This window comes from Pseudophryne corroboree, chromosome 3, assembly GCF_028390025.1.
Source record: "Pseudophryne corroboree isolate aPseCor3 chromosome 3, aPseCor3.hap2, whole genome shotgun sequence".
Taxonomy (NCBI): Eukaryota; Metazoa; Chordata; class Amphibia; order Anura; family Myobatrachidae; genus Pseudophryne; species Pseudophryne corroboree.
The window spans coordinates 174888343-174904024 of record NC_086446.1 but is presented as its reverse complement, the minus strand read 5'-3'; the positions used below and the strand labels follow the sequence as shown (position 1 = coordinate 174904024).

The following is a 15682-nucleotide window of genomic DNA, read 5'->3' as shown; positions in this document are numbered from 1 at the left end:
GCCGGCTGTCCCACGGCTGTTACGTCATCCAGCCTTTTATGTAAGGAGTTGACACTGTCGGTTAATACCTTCCACATATCCATCCACTCTGGTGTCGACCCCGCAGGGGGTGACATCACACTTATCGGCACCTGCTCCGCCTCCACATAAGCCTCCTCATCAAACATGTCGACACAGCCGTACCGACACACCGCACACACACAGGGAATGCTCTGACTGAGGACAGGACCCCACAAAGTCCTTTGGGGAGACAGAGAGAGAGTATGCCAGCACACACCACAGCGCTATATAAACAGGGATTTACACTATTACAGAAAGTGATTTTCCCTATAGCAGCTATACGATACAGTTTTGCGCCTAAATTTAGTGCCCCCCTCTCTTTTTTACCCTTTGAGCCTGGAAACTGCAGGGGAGAGCCTGGGGAGCTGTCTTCCAGCGGAGCTGTGAAGAGGAAATGGCGCCAGTGTGCTGAGGGAGATAGCCCCGCCCCCTTCTCGGCGGGCTTATCCCGCTCTTTATATTTATATTATGGCGGGGATTTTTGCACATATATAGTTTATTAGACTATATTATGTGCTGTTCGCCATGTAAGGTACTCTAATTGCAACCCAGGGCGCCCCCCCCCCCCAGCGCCCTGCACCCATCAGTGACCGGAGTATGTGGTGTGCATAGGGAGCAATGGTGCACAGCTGCAGTGCTGTGCGCTACCTTAATGAAGACCGGAGTCTTCAGCCGCCGATTTCCAGGACGTTCTTCTTGCTTCTGGCTCTGCAAGGGGGACGGCGCGGCTCCGGGACCGGACGACCGAGGCTGGGCCTGTGTTCGATCCCTCTGGAGCTAATGGTGTCCAGTAGCCTAGAAGCCCAAGCTAGCTGCAAGCAGGTAGGTTCGTTTCTTTCCCCTAAGTCCCTCGTAGCAGTGAGTCTGTTGCCAGCAGATCTCACTGAAAATAAAAAACCTAATAAATACTTTCTTTACTAGAAGCTCAGGAGAGCCCCTAGTGTGCAACCAGCTCGAGCCGGGCACAGATTCTAACTGAGGTCTGGAGGAGGGGCATAGAGGGAGGAGCCAGTGCACACCAGATAGTACCTAATCTTTCTTTTAGAGTGCCCAGTCTCCTGCGGAGCCCGTCTATTCCTCATGGTCCTTACGGAGTTCCCAGCATCCACTAGGACGTCAGAGAAAATCAGAAAAAAAATTGCGCGGGGTCCCCCCTCCTAAGCATAACCAGCCTCGGGCTCTTCGAGCCGGTCCTGGTTCTAAAAATCCGGGGGGAAAAATGACAGGGGATCCCCCGTATTTTTAATACCAGCACCGGGCTCTGCGCCTGGTGCTGGTGCAATAAATACGGGGGACAAAAAGAGTAGGGGTCCCCCGTATTTTTTACACCAGCAGCGGGCTCCACTAGCTGGACAGATAATGCCACAGCCGGGGGTCACTTTTATATAGCGCCCTGCGGCCGTGGCATTAAATATCCAACTAGTCACCCCTGGCCGGGGTACCCTGAGGGAGTGGGGACCCCTTCAATCAAGGGGTCCCCCCCAGCCACCCAAGGGCCAGGGGTGAAGCCCGAGGCTGTCCCCCCCATCCAAGGGCTGCGGATGGGGGGCTGATAGCCTTGAGAAAATTGAAAGAATATTGTTTTTTCCAGTAGTACTACAAGTCCCAGCAAGCCTCCCCCGCAAGCTGGTACTTGGAGAACCACAAGTACCAGCATGCGGGAGAAAAACGGGCCCGCTGGTACCTGTAGTTCTACTGAAAAAAAAACCCAAATAAAAACAGGACACGCACACTGTGAAAGTAAAACTTTATTTCACACATGTCGACACACACATACTTACCTATGTTCACACGCCGACCTCTATCCACTTGTCCAAGTAGAATCCACGTGTACCTGTGAATAAAATTATACTCACCTGATCCAGTGTCCAGATTACAATCCACGTACTTGGCAAAAAAAAAAAAAAAAAAAACGAACACCTGGACCAAACGGACTGAATGGGGTCCCATGTTTACACGTGGGACCCCTTTCCCCGAATGCTGCCTGCCAGCAGACGCGCATACAGCCAATCAGGTGAGTGCCACGAAGTAGCGCTTCCTGATTGGCTGAAGGGACCTTTCTGTGACAGCAGTCACGTGGGGTCCCGGCATTCGTGGAAAGGGGTCCCATGTGTAAACATGGGACCCCTTTGAGTCCGTTTGGTCTGGGTGTTAGTTTTGTTGTTTTGCCAAGTACGAGGATTATTTTAAAAGATTCGGACACTGGATTGAGGTGAGTATAATTTTATTCACAGGTACACCGTGGATTCTACTTGGACAAGTGGACCGAACGTCGTGTCAACATAGGTAAGTATGTATGTGTGTCGACATGTATGTAATAAAGTTGTACTTTCAAGGTGTGCGTGTCCTGTATTTATTTGGGTATTTTTTCCCCAGTAGAACTACAGGTACCAGCGGGCCCGTTTTTCTCCCGCATGCTGGTACTTGTGGTTCTCCAAGTACCAGCTTGCGGGGGAGGCTTGCTGGGACTTGTAGTACTACTGGAAAAAACAATATTCTTTCAATTTTCTCAAGGCTATCAGCCCCCCATCCGCAGCCCTTGGATGGGGGGGGGGCAGCCTCGGGCTTCATCCCTGGCCCTTGGGTGGCTGGGGGGGACCCCTTGATTGAAGGGGTCCCCACTCCCCCAGGGTACCCCTTCTAGGGGTGACTAGTTGGATATTTAATGCCACGGCCGCAGGGCGCTGTATAAAAGTAACCCCCGGCTGTGGCATTATCTGTCCAGCTAGTGGAGCCCGATGCTGGTGTAAAAAATACGGGGGACCCCTACTCTTTTTGTCCCCCGTATTTTTTGCACCAGCACCAGGCGCAGAGCCCGGTGCTGGTTTTAAAAATACGGGGGATCCCCTGTCATTCCCCCCCCCCCCCCCCCCCGGAACCAGGACCGGCTCGAAGAGCCCGAGGCTGGTTATGCTTAGGAGGATGACCCCGCGCAATTTGTTTTCTGATTTTTACCATACAATTGGGGCTGCCATATAAATCCAGTGATACTGCCGTATATATGTCCAGTGAAGTGATACTGCTGTATATGTCCAGTGGTACTGCCGTATATGTCCAGTGGGGCTGCCGTATAAATCCAGTGGGGCTGCCGTATAAATCCAGTCAAGTGATACTGCTGTATATGTCCAGTGGGGCTGCCATATAAATCCAGTGATACTGCCGTATATGTCCAGTGGTACTGCCATATAAATCCAGTGATACTGCTGTATATGTCCAGTGGTACTGCCGTATATGTCCAGAGATACTGCCGTATATGTACAGAGATACTGCCGTATATGTACAGAGATACTGCCGTATATGTCCAGTGGGGCTGCCATATATGTCCAGTGGGGCTGCCATATATGTCCAGTGGGGCTGCCATATAAATCCAGTCCAGTGGTACTGCCGTATATGTCCAGTGGTACTGCCGTATAAATCCAGTGGAACTGCCGTATATGTCCAGCGTTACTGCCATATAATTACAGTGATACAACCATATAAATCCTGTGATACTGCAGTATATGTCCAGTGGTACTGCCATATAAATCCAGTGATACTGCCATATAAATCCAGTCCAGTGGTACTGCCGTATAAGTCCAGTGGTACTGCCATATAAATCCAGTGATACTGCCGTATAAATCCAGTCCAGTGGTACTGCTGTATATGTCCAGTGGTACTGCCATATAAATTCATTGGTACTGTCATATAAATCCAGTCCAGTGGTACTGCCGTATATGTCCAGTGGTGCTGCCGTATAAATCCAGTCCAGTGGTACTGCCGTATATGTCCAGTTATACTGCTGTATAAATCCAGTGATACTGCCGTATAATTCCAGTTATACTGCTGTATAAGTCCAGTGGTACTGCCGTATACGTCCAGTGGTTCTGCCGTATAAGTCCAGTGATACTGGCGTATATGTCCAGTGGTAGTGCCGTATAAATCCAGTGGTACCGCCGTATAAATCCAGTCCAGTGGTAATGCTGTATAAATCCAGTGGTACTGCCATATAAATCCAGTGATATTGCCATATAAATCCAGTCCAGTGGTACTGCCGTATAAGTCCAGTGGTACTGCCATATAAATCCAGTGATACTGCCATATAAATCCAGTCCAGTGGTACTGCCGTATATGTCCAGTGGTACTGCCATATAAATTCATTGGTACTGTCATATAAATCCAGTCCAGTGGTACTGCCGTATATGTCCAGTGGTGCTGCCGTATAAATCCAGTCCAGTGGTACTGCCGTATATGTCCAGTTATACTGCTGTATAAATCCAGTGATACTGCCGTATAATTCCAGTTATACAGCTGTATAAGTCCAGTGGTACTGCCGTATAAGTCCAGTGGTTCTGCCGTATAATTCCAGTGATACTGGCGTATATGTCCAGTGGTAGTGCCATATAAATCCAGTGGTACCGCCGTATAAATCCAGTCCAGTGGTAATGCTGTATAAATCCAGTGGTACTGCCATATAAATCCAGTCCAGTGGTACTGTCGTATATATGTCCAGTGGTACTGCCGTATACATCCAGTCCAGTGATACTGCCGTATACATCCAGTCCAGTGATACTGCCGTATATGTCCAGTGGTACTGCCATATAATTGCAGTGATACTGCCATATATGTCCAGTGGTATTGCCTTATAAATACAGTGATACTGCCGTGTATGTCCAGTGGTACTGTTGTATAAATCCAGTCCAGTGGTACTACCGTATAAGTCCAGTGGTACTACCATATAATTCTAGTGATACTGCCGTGTATGTCCAGTGGTAGTGCCGTATAAATCCAGTGGGACTACCGTATAAATCCAGTCCAGTGGTAATGCTGTATAAATCCAGTAGTACTGCCATATAAATCCAGTCCAGTGGTACTGCCGTATATGTCCAGTGGTACTGCCGTATACATCCAGTCCAGTGATACTGCCGTATATATGTCCAGTGGTACTGCCATATAATTGCAGTGATACTGCCATATATGTCCAGTGGTATTGCCGTATAAATACAGTGATACTGCCGTGTATGTCCAGTGGTACTGTTGTATAAATCCAGTCCAGTGGTACTGCCGTATAAGTCCAGTGGTACTACCATACAATTCTAGTGATACTGCCGTATATGTCCAGTGGTACTGCCGTATAAATCCAGTGGTACTGCCGTATATGTCCAGTGGTACTGCTGTATAAATCAAGTCCAGTGGTACTGCCATATAAATCCGGACCAGTGGTACTGCAGTATAAATCCAGTCCAGTGGTACTGCCGTATAAATCCAGTTCAGTGGTACTGCCGTATATGTCCAGTGGTACTGCTGTATAAATCCAGTCCAGTGGTACTGCCATATAAATCCGGACCAGTGGTACTGCAGTATAAATCCAGTCCAGTGGTACTGCCGTATAAATCCAGTCCAGTGGTACTGCCGTATATGTCCAGTGGTACTACCATATAAGTTCAGTAGTGCTGTCCTGTGCTGTATATTATTTACTCCAAATAAAGGGGTTAATATTTAATCCAAATAATTTTTACAGGGTTTGCCCTTTGTAGTGTAGAGGTACGCTCTCCTGTGCTGCATTTTGTTATATAACTCCAGAAAAATATTGGAGAACAAAAATTTGGAGGATAAAATAAGGAAAGATCAAGAACCACATCCTTCTACTACTGCTGCTGATCCCAGAGGGGAAGTCAGAAGACCACTTGTACTACTTCATTTAAGCAAATGACTGTCCAACAGTCCTTTGTGAGGAAGATGAAATATGACAGCAGTCATCCGGTTACAAAGCGGATAACTGAGGTCTTGACAGCTATGTTGGTCTTAGATGTGCGTCCGGCATCCGCCATTAGTTCAGTGGGACTGCAGTGCCAACCCTAGATGGGCCAGGTGTTTGTGCCGCACACTTGTGTCGCTTAGCTTAGTCATACAGCTACCTCATTGCACCTCTTTTACTTCTTTGCATCATGTGCTGTTTGAGGCCTAGTTTTTTTAAGTGCCATCCTGTCTGACACTGCAGTGCCACTCCTAGATGGGCCAGGTGTTTGTGCCGCACACTTGTGTCGCTTAGCTTAGTCATACAGCTACCTCATTGCACCTCTTTTACTTCTTTGCATCATGTGCTGTTTGGGGCCTAGTTTTTTTAAGTGCCATCCTGTCTGACACTGCAGTGCCACTCCTAGATGGGCCAGGTGTTTGTACCGCACACTTGTGTCGCTTAGCCTAGTAATCCATCGGCCTTGGTGCGACTTTTAGGCCTAAAAACAATATTGTGAGGTGTTCAGAATAGACTGAAAAGGAGTGGAAATGAATATTATTGAAGTTAATAATACCGTAGGATCAAAATTACCCCCAAATTCTGTGATTTTAGATGTTTTTATGTGTTTTTTTTTTTTAAATCATCCAGATCCAAAATCGAAACCCGAAAGGGTGGTTTTGGCAAAACCAATCCAGATCCAAAACACGAACGGGGATCCAGATCCAAAACACGAAAAGTGCCCGCCGCACATCTCTAGTTATTTTGTTTCTGGCAGGGTAAATACTGGCTGTTTTATTTTAACACTGCAATTTATATTTCAGTTTGAACACACCCCACCCAAATCTAACTCTCTCTGCACATGTTACATCTAGCCCACCTGCAGTGCAGCATGGTTTGCCCGATTACTAGCTTTTTTGGTTTGCTTACAACTCTGAATAACCCTCAAAAGCTTTTAATATCCTAAATATTATAGAGTAGGGCTGCTTTATTCTTTGTTCACTGGTACTTATAAAAAGATCATAAAACTCCAATGTGACTGTTGCTCTAACTAAGGGGTTTCTCTAGTCATAATAACATACAAGGTTTCTGTGTAAACATAACACTGTAGATGTCAAAATTCATGAGTGATAATGTATAAACTGAAAATTCTGATACTACTTATTAAATGTTTTTACAGGGTTGGGATTGATTTGCTGGTGTTTGGGATACCGGTGGTCAGAATACCGACCACGGCATCCTGATGATCGAAATCCTATATACCTACCCCCTCCCCTGGGCCCCTAACACTAACCCCTCTCCCCGCAGCCTAAACCTAACCTCCCCCCGCAGCCCAACCATAATCGTCAGTGGTGGTGCCTAAACCAAACTCCCCCTCCCACTGCCTAACCCTCCCTCCCCCACAGCCTAACTCTAACATACCCTCCAACATTTTACACAGAAAAATCGGTACAAATTAGGAAAGGGGGCGTGGCCATAGGTAAAGGGCCTTATCCTATACTATCAATGGAAGTTTGAAGAGACAAAAATCGATACAGACCATAAAAAAAAAGAACTGTACCTGCCAAAAAGGTACAGTTGGAGGGTAAACCTAACCCTCCCCTTCATGCAGTCTAACCCCTACCTTCCCGGGGTGCAGTCTACTATCCCTCCACCTGAAGCCTAGACCTAACGCCCCTGTTCCCCCCCGCAGATTACCTCCCCTACTTCCCGGTGGACTTTTGTTCGGCATCTTGGCTGTTGGGATTCCGGTGCCGGGATGGTGAAGCTATTCGGGATGCCGGCGTCGGCATTCCAAATAGTGTCAGGATTTTGGTGTCAGGATTCTGCCTGCCGGGATCCTGTTTTTACATACTGTATATTATTATCACTTCTGTCACATGAGCACATAAATTAAAAACACAGTCTGACCTCTTCTTGTCAAAAACACAAACACAAACGCCCTCTTCCTGTCAATCTCCTTGCGATTGCTGGTGCATTTGGAATTTTCACATCATCCCGTCGCCGCCTGGCGATCCCCGTTGCTGCGTTCCATCATGCATGCGCAGTTCAGACCTCATCGCCCGCTGTGTGAAAACGCACAGTAGCCATCAGGTCTGAATTAGCCCATAAATTATGGATACAGTATACTTAAACCCTGAACCATCAGGGGGGCTTGAGGACTGCATTTGGGAACCTCTGCTGTAAGGTCTGTCCTGTCTCCTACATGCATGCGCATGTTGGAGCTGGGCCATGTGTTGCCTAACAGCTCCCACTGTAAGAATACAGACCCTAGAGGAAGAGGACTCGCAGTACACAGCTTCAGGAGAAAGGGGGCATACAGTATGGGGAAGAAGCATGGGACGGATATAGAAGAAAAAAGCAGTGGAAAGAGTAGGGATGGGACAAAGGTGGGTCGGACCAGTGGACAGAGGGGACGGAGCAGGACAGATCAGGGACAGGACGGGGCAGAACTGAGGTGATCTGTCACGTGCTGGGTCCCTTTATTAGTATTTTATAATTAATTATATAGCTGGCATTTATGCATATGGGTAGTGTCTTAATGTTTATTTTATTGATTGTCTACATCAGTGGTGGAACTTGTGAGGGGTGGGCACAGGTGAAAAAATATGCTTTGGGCACACCCTCCTCCGCCCACTCCAAATTAATAACTTGCCACAAAGCAGAGGGTGCAGAGAGAGGCAGTTGGTGACACAGAGAGACAGTGGGTGATGCAAGGGAGTGGCAATGGGTGACAGAAAGTTTTCGGGGGGAGAGCCAGTGGGTGACAAGGAGAGGCAGTGGGTGATGCCAGTAAGAGGCAGTGGGTGATGGGAAGAGGGTGACAGGAAGAGGCAGTGAGTGACGCCAGGAAGAGGCAGTGGGTGATGGGGAGAGGGTGACAGGGAGAGGCAGTGAGTGAAACCAGGAAGAAGCAGTGGATGATGGGGAGAGGGTGACAGGGAGAGACAGTGGGTGAAGCCAGGGAGCTGATGACAAGCAGCGGGTGACAGGGTGAGAGGGAGCAGGTGACAGGGAGAGGCAGTTGGGGTAAGGGAGATGGGGGAGAGGGTGACAGAGACAAATACTGGGTGACAGGGAGAGGGTGACTGAGAGTGGGTGTAGGTGATGCAAGGGAGATGATGACAGGGGTGATGCCAGGGAGAAGGTTACAGGGAGAGAGTGACGGAGACATATAGTGGATGACAGAGAGTGGGTGACGGAAAAGGCAGTTGGTGACATGGACAGAGCGACAGAGACAAGTTGAGGGTGACGCCAGGGAGAGAGTGACAGAGACAAGTAGTACTGTATGTGAAATGGAGAGGATGAGGTTAACAAATGGTTGTGACGCCAGGGAGAGGGTGACAGAGACAAATAATGGGTGACAGGGAGAGAGTGACATAGACAAGTAATGTGTGACAGGGAGATGGTGATCAAGAGAGGCAATGGGTAACGCTATGGAGAGGCAGTGGGTGACATGGAGAGGGTGACAGAGACAATTAGTGGGTTACAGAGAGAGGATGAAAGAAAGAGGCAGTGGGTGATGTCAGGTAAAGATGGACAGAGAGAGGGTGACAGAGAGAGGCAGTAGGTGACAAGTAGATGGTGACAGGGAGAAAGTGACAGAGACAAGTAGAGGGTGATGGAGACAAGTAATGGGTGACACCAGGGAGAGGGTAGCATGATGATGAAGACAAGTAGTGGGTGAAGCCAGGGAGAAGGTGGCATAGACAAGTAATGGGTGACACCAGGGAGAGGGTGATAGAGACAAGGCATGGGTTAAAAGGAAAATGGTGATGAAGAGAGACAGTGGCTAATGCCATGAAGAGGCAGTGGGTGACAGAGAGAGGGCGACAGAGACAAGCAACAGGTGACAGGGAGAGGGTAACAGAGACATGTAATGGATGACAGGGAGATGGTGATGAAGAGAGGCAGTGGGTAATGCCATGCAGAAGCAGTGGGTGACAGGAAGAGGGTGACGGACACAAGTAGTGTGTGACAGGGAGATGGTGACCAAGAAAGGCAGTGGATTAAGCCATGGAGAGGCTGTGTGTAACAAGGAGAGAGTGACAGAGACAAGTAGAGAGTCACTGAGAGGATGATAAAGAGATGCAGTGGGTGACGCCACAGAGAGGGTAATAGGCAATTTGTGGCATGGTAACTGGCAGTGTGTGACAAATACATTACAGTTTACTTACCTGGGCCCAGAACTCCAACACATGGAAGGCGACTCCTGCATAGGTTATAATGCAGGGGACATGAAAAAGCCAAAGTATCAGTCATCTTCATGTCTTCCGGAGCAAAGCTTTTGCACATACACCAAAAAGGAGAAAGCTAGATCCAAAAGCCATAGAATGTATCATGCTCAGATACTGCGATGAAAGCAAAGGATACAGACTTTGGGATGTTACAAGTAAACATCTTTTTAAATCCAGAAATTTGGTTTTCTATGAGACAGCACCACTAACTGGAGCAGTGGAGCAACAACACAATGTATTAGTGGATGTACAGGCAGCAGAAAGAGTGTCTGAATCTGTGAGTGTCAAAGCAGACAACAAGTCAGAGAACAGAAGTTCCATGAGGAGCAACAAAGGTACTCCAGCCAAGAAATACATTGAGGAGTATGCAAACATAGCTTACTGTAAATGAAACATGCAGAAAGCAGAGTCAAGCAGTGATTGGACAGAGTGGAAGTCAGCAATTGCTACAGAACTGTCAGCTCTAAATGATAACAGTGCATGGTCTATGGTTGATAGACCAAGCGACCGTAAAACGATTAAGAACAAGTGGGTTTTCTGCAAGAAGTTAAATGCAGATGGGACAGTAGCTCATTACAAAGCCCGCCTTGTTGCCAAGGGATACACTCAGAAGTATGGAATTGATTACAGAGAGATCTACTCACCAGTCACAAGGTATAGCACCTTAGGGTTAGTGATTGCTGTTGCTACACTACATGATCTACTGTTTTATCAACTAGACTTTGAGTCCGCATTTCTAAATGGAGAATTGATTGAGGAAATTTATATGGAACCACCTGAACATTATGATATGGATATATTCCAAACTGGGAAAGTTTGTCTCTAAAAGAATATATACCACAATCAACAGAAAAGAGTCACTCGCGCCCCTGCTGCTGCTCAGTACCAACCCCCAAGAGCACAACTCCTTGAAACAATATATACAACAAATATGTGGGGTGGTCCACAAGCGCTGCAGATCACTGATGAGTTGTTGTCAGTTCATCAGAATCATATTCAACTTCATGGGTCATATAGATTTTTCAACCTTGCACCACTCCGTGATTTCTCGAAGGTTCGCACCTTTTGACTAACCTCCTCAACACGGGATATGTACGTCAAAAGGTTTCTTTGAAGAATCTTCTCATACACATTTATTTCTCCAGGATAAATGGTTCCACAACCCCGTCCCTCAGAAAGGGCACTCACAGTGTTGTGAGGTGAGTACCCTTTTTAGGTCAATAATAACAAGTCACAATGGACAGAAAAAGATTCATATTGTACTGGAATAAATCCTAGTGGTTCAACTGTTCATGGATATTACATGCAGACAAAGCACACTCATGTGGTAGATAATTGAAAGATAAACGCTTAGATGAGCTTATTAGTGCATACACTCTGTTCTTAGATGTCCCTGTTGTTCTGAGTAGCTCAGATATTTTTTTGCTGAATGTTACAATCTCTTATTGGTGTAGTTATACCTCAGTAATTCCTAAATTTGATCACAATTCAAACATCATATGGAAAATGTCATGTATTAACAGCACAAATCTATAACTCACAATGACTAGGTCCAATTTAGCAACAGAGTGTCAATTGGATTGGTGTAGTAAACTCTGTGTCTATTACCTGATACTGTTACACAATAAACCCCCTTGCTAGTGGGGCATATTAAGCATGTCACAAAACATAGTATATGATTCAATACATACCCTCCAACATGACCCGCCCCACTAGGTACAAAATGCTCTGTTTCTGGACTTCCCTCTTAATTTATTATTGCCATCACCTGTGAAGAAACAGCTTTCCTATCATTCAACTAGTTCAACACAGGTGATGGAAATCATAAATTAAGAGGGAAGTCCAGAAACAGAGCATTTTGTACCTAGTGGGGTGGGTCATGTTGGAGGGTCTGTTCAATATAGATGACAGTGGTACCGTACCATATGCAGTGCTAGGTTGTACGTTTGTTTAATACACCAATATATCACACAGAGTTAATATATTCCAATTTAGCAGTGTGCAGCAAAACAATTTTGAACAGAGTTCATTTTTCAGTATTAGGGTTAAGTAATATAGTGATCTACACAGCCCTTGCATTAAGGGACCAGCAGAGCATCACATGAAAAACTTTTTTTGGAAACTTCTAGGACAGCACATACGTCTCACAGCAGCATCGTGATACAGGATTTGAGTTCATACAAGGATGAATTATATCGTCAGTTAAATGATGTCACAGTATATAAGGTTTTGAAGGGGGATCCGACAGGCCGCTTTGCCCAAATTCTGTGGGTTAAATTACAGGCGGCTGTTGAGACAGGGATAATTTCTAGCACTCTCATGAAAGCGTTAATTGTGGAACATCCTGTGGTCCCTGTCTTATACTCGCTACCTAAAATACACAAGTCCCTTGAGAATCCACCGGGGCGCCCTATTATTGCGGCCCGTAACGGGCTTTTTCAGAAAGTGGCTACGTACCTTGACACGTTACTGCAACCTTGCATTGTAAATAAGAATAGATATTTGTTTGATACGACCTCCTTTATTAATAATTTACAAAAGTTGGGGAACATTCCTGGTAATAGCGTTTTGTGTAGTATAGACATTTCAAGTCTTTATACTGTGATTCCCAATGATGCAGGGTTGCTTGCAGTGCGCAAGCTTATTGAGGGTAATCCTCTATATACTGGGCCAGATGTGGATTTTGTGGTTGATTTGTTAGCAATGACTCTGACCCATAATTATTTTATTTTTGATGGCAGGTTTTACCTGCAGACATCTGGGGGTGTGCGATGGGGTCCCCTGTGGCCCTGTCGTATGCTAACTCATATATGTTTGTAGCAGAACAGGAAATCTTTTTTGACAACAGTGTTATTTCTGAAGCTATCATTTTGTACTTAAGGTACATTGATGACGTGTTCGTCATCTGGTCTAAGTCTGAGGAGGCATTAAACAATTTTATTAATGTGCACAATCGGTCAGGTCATCCCATCAAATTTACTTTTGACATGAGTAGAGACAGCGTCAACTTTTTGGACGTATCAGTACAGTGCAGTAATGGTATTCTATCTACTGATTTATACCATAAAAGTACAGATCGTAACACTGTACTTCATTTTTCCAGTTTTCACCCCCTTCCATCTAAATATGGGTTACCATACTCACAGTTCTTACGAGCTGTGAGGATTTGTAGTGAGAGAGAGAATGCTGTTGCCAGGATCGATGACATGATTTGTAAATTCAGGCAGAGGGGATACCCTCTCGATAAATTGTTGCAGGCCAAAGATAAAGCCCTGAGTATGAATCGTCAATCCCTTTTGACTCAGCAAGCGAATAAATCAACTAAATCACGATTACCTTGGGTAAATCACTTTAACACCAAGAGTGGGGTAATTGCCAAGGCGGCGAAATCTCTTTGGCCTATGATTCAGTCTGACAGGGATCTTAACATGTCTGAGACCTTAATTATGCCCACTTACACCAGAGGAAGAAACCTCAGGGATTGGTTGGTTAAAACTGATGTTACTGATCTAGCCTCTACTCAAAGTGAACAGAATTCTTTTCTGGCCCTCCGCAAGGGTTGTTTTAGGTGTCTGAATTGTACGACCTGTAGATCCCTGCTGACGGGGAGTACATTCTATCACCCCTTCAGTGGGAGAAAATATACTATTAATTTCAGACTCACGTGTACGACCAAGTTTATCATCTATTTAATCAGTTGCCCCTGTGGCTTGCACTATGTCGGCAAAACCGACTGCACACTCAGGGAGCGTATGGCCAATCATAAATTGGCCATCAGGAAGGCCATCGTGAATGGTACTAGCGACCAGCCGGAGGCACGGCATTTTGCCGTGGCACGACACAGTATAGCTTGTTTAAAATATATTATTATTGATCACGTGCCATCTAAAGTGAGAGGGGGTAATAGATCTTTACAACTTTTGCAAAAGGAGTCAAAATGGATCCATGAATTACAAACTTTGGCTCCAAGGGGTCTCAACGAGACATTGGGGCTGCATTGCTTTCTTTTGCTTAATTAGAGTATATTCTGAGTGTGGATGCTGGATGGTGGATTTTAGATCCGTGATACATATCTTATGTGGATATTGCAAGGTGTTTATTGTTGCTAATACTTGCATTGACTGTATCTGTGCCTGATCTTCATTTGTTTTTAATCTGCATGCTTTAGGTACATTTTTTATTGGTATTCTTATTGTGTTTGTATATGTTACACTGATTACAGGGTGATGCTTTTGGTTGGAGGGACGGCAGGATGACGTCATCTGTGGGCGTCTGAACGCCGGGTCCACGCCGGAGCTCACCGCACATGGGAAGGGGATATAAGGTATGTGTTTATTGTCTTTGTTATAACCTGAGGACGAAGTAATTAAAGCTTCGAAACGTTGTTTCCATTCAACCTGCCTTTGTGCTTCTGTATTACCGGAGTGCCGCCGACTGTATGCTATTTTTGACCCGTTGCCATATGGGTGTAGGAGGGCACCGGACTGTTACTTGCTGAGACTGGGAGTGCTGCCGAAAGACTGATATATATATATATATATATATATATGGAATGTATTTACACACTTCTTCAGGCGATAATTTCGTCAGAATGTAGACTGGAGGATATTTAAAACTGGGGACCTGTAACCGACACCCCTCACCAAAATAGTCACCCAAACAAGAGGCCAATCGGCCAATTAGTAAAAAGTTGTTTTAATAACATGTAATTGAACATATGAGTTTTTACACAGTTCACAATATAAAATTATATGAATAAAATACAACCAAAAGAATACACAGCCAACACATTTGTGAGATGGATCCTAGATACCCCTCACCTTTTGCAAGGTGCGAGCTCGACAGGGAGTATCTTCACAAACTAGATTTTGATCCTTTGACTGACAAACCCAACGCGTTTCATCTTATCGACTTCATCAGGGGTAACTTGTTTGGGAGATAATAAAAATAATTCTATTTAAGACTGCTATTGAAAAATTGGGGGAATTATGTATATGTAGTATAAAAACAGTACCTACCGAGTATAGAAAGAGGACTAATTTGCTCTCAATGGATTTGTATAGATGATCCTATCCTAAAATGGATATAAACAACACATTCTTACATGTGTTCATTTGATGGAACTAATGAAACATTATTAATATTATTATAGTTGTCGACTAGACATACCTCAAAAAAGGATTATTCGAAATATGTCGGGACTTAATAAGTGAAGCTCTAATATCCGGACTCCTAATGGATATTTCTTCTAAAAAGTATAACCAATTAAGTGATGATGTTTTATATGGACTGCCTAATAAAGAGAGAAAGGGAAAATCCAATATGGACCAATTTAGGTAGTCAGCTGCCTATTTGGTTCTATTAGCTGATCATAGAAAATACCATACCTTAAAGATAGTTTTGGCGTAAAATCTTTGTCAAACCGCCTATAGGAATTATTGATTCTAGCCTCCTAGGAGTGCTGACAACCGAATATCAGCATTTTTGTAAACTACCTAATAGAAAACAAAAATTATGTTATTCACAAAAACATACCTATTGATATAATTTAATAATTAAGGTAGTTTGGTAATCCAATTTACTATAGACATACCTAAAAAATGGTATCCACTTTTAAGAAACGAGACTACTTCTAATTCAAATATTGACCTTCATACAGTAGAAAACTCTG

At 45.0% G+C, this 15682-nt stretch overlaps 2 long non-coding RNA genes across 2 annotated transcripts in view; both read right to left on the bottom strand.

Moving 5' to 3' along the window:
- Window positions 1-15682, bottom strand: part of LOC135057567 (uncharacterized) — a 190144-nt gene that overhangs the window by 122950 nt on the left and 51512 nt on the right. The gene's annotated exons all lie outside the window — the stretch shown is intronic.
- Window positions 15036-15497, bottom strand: LOC135057566 (uncharacterized). Its single transcript, XR_010244206.1, has 3 exons — window positions 15399-15497; window positions 15181-15304; window positions 15036-15085 (listed from the first exon to the last, which is right to left on the bottom strand). It is a non-coding gene; the product is annotated as an uncharacterized LOC135057566 (long non-coding RNA).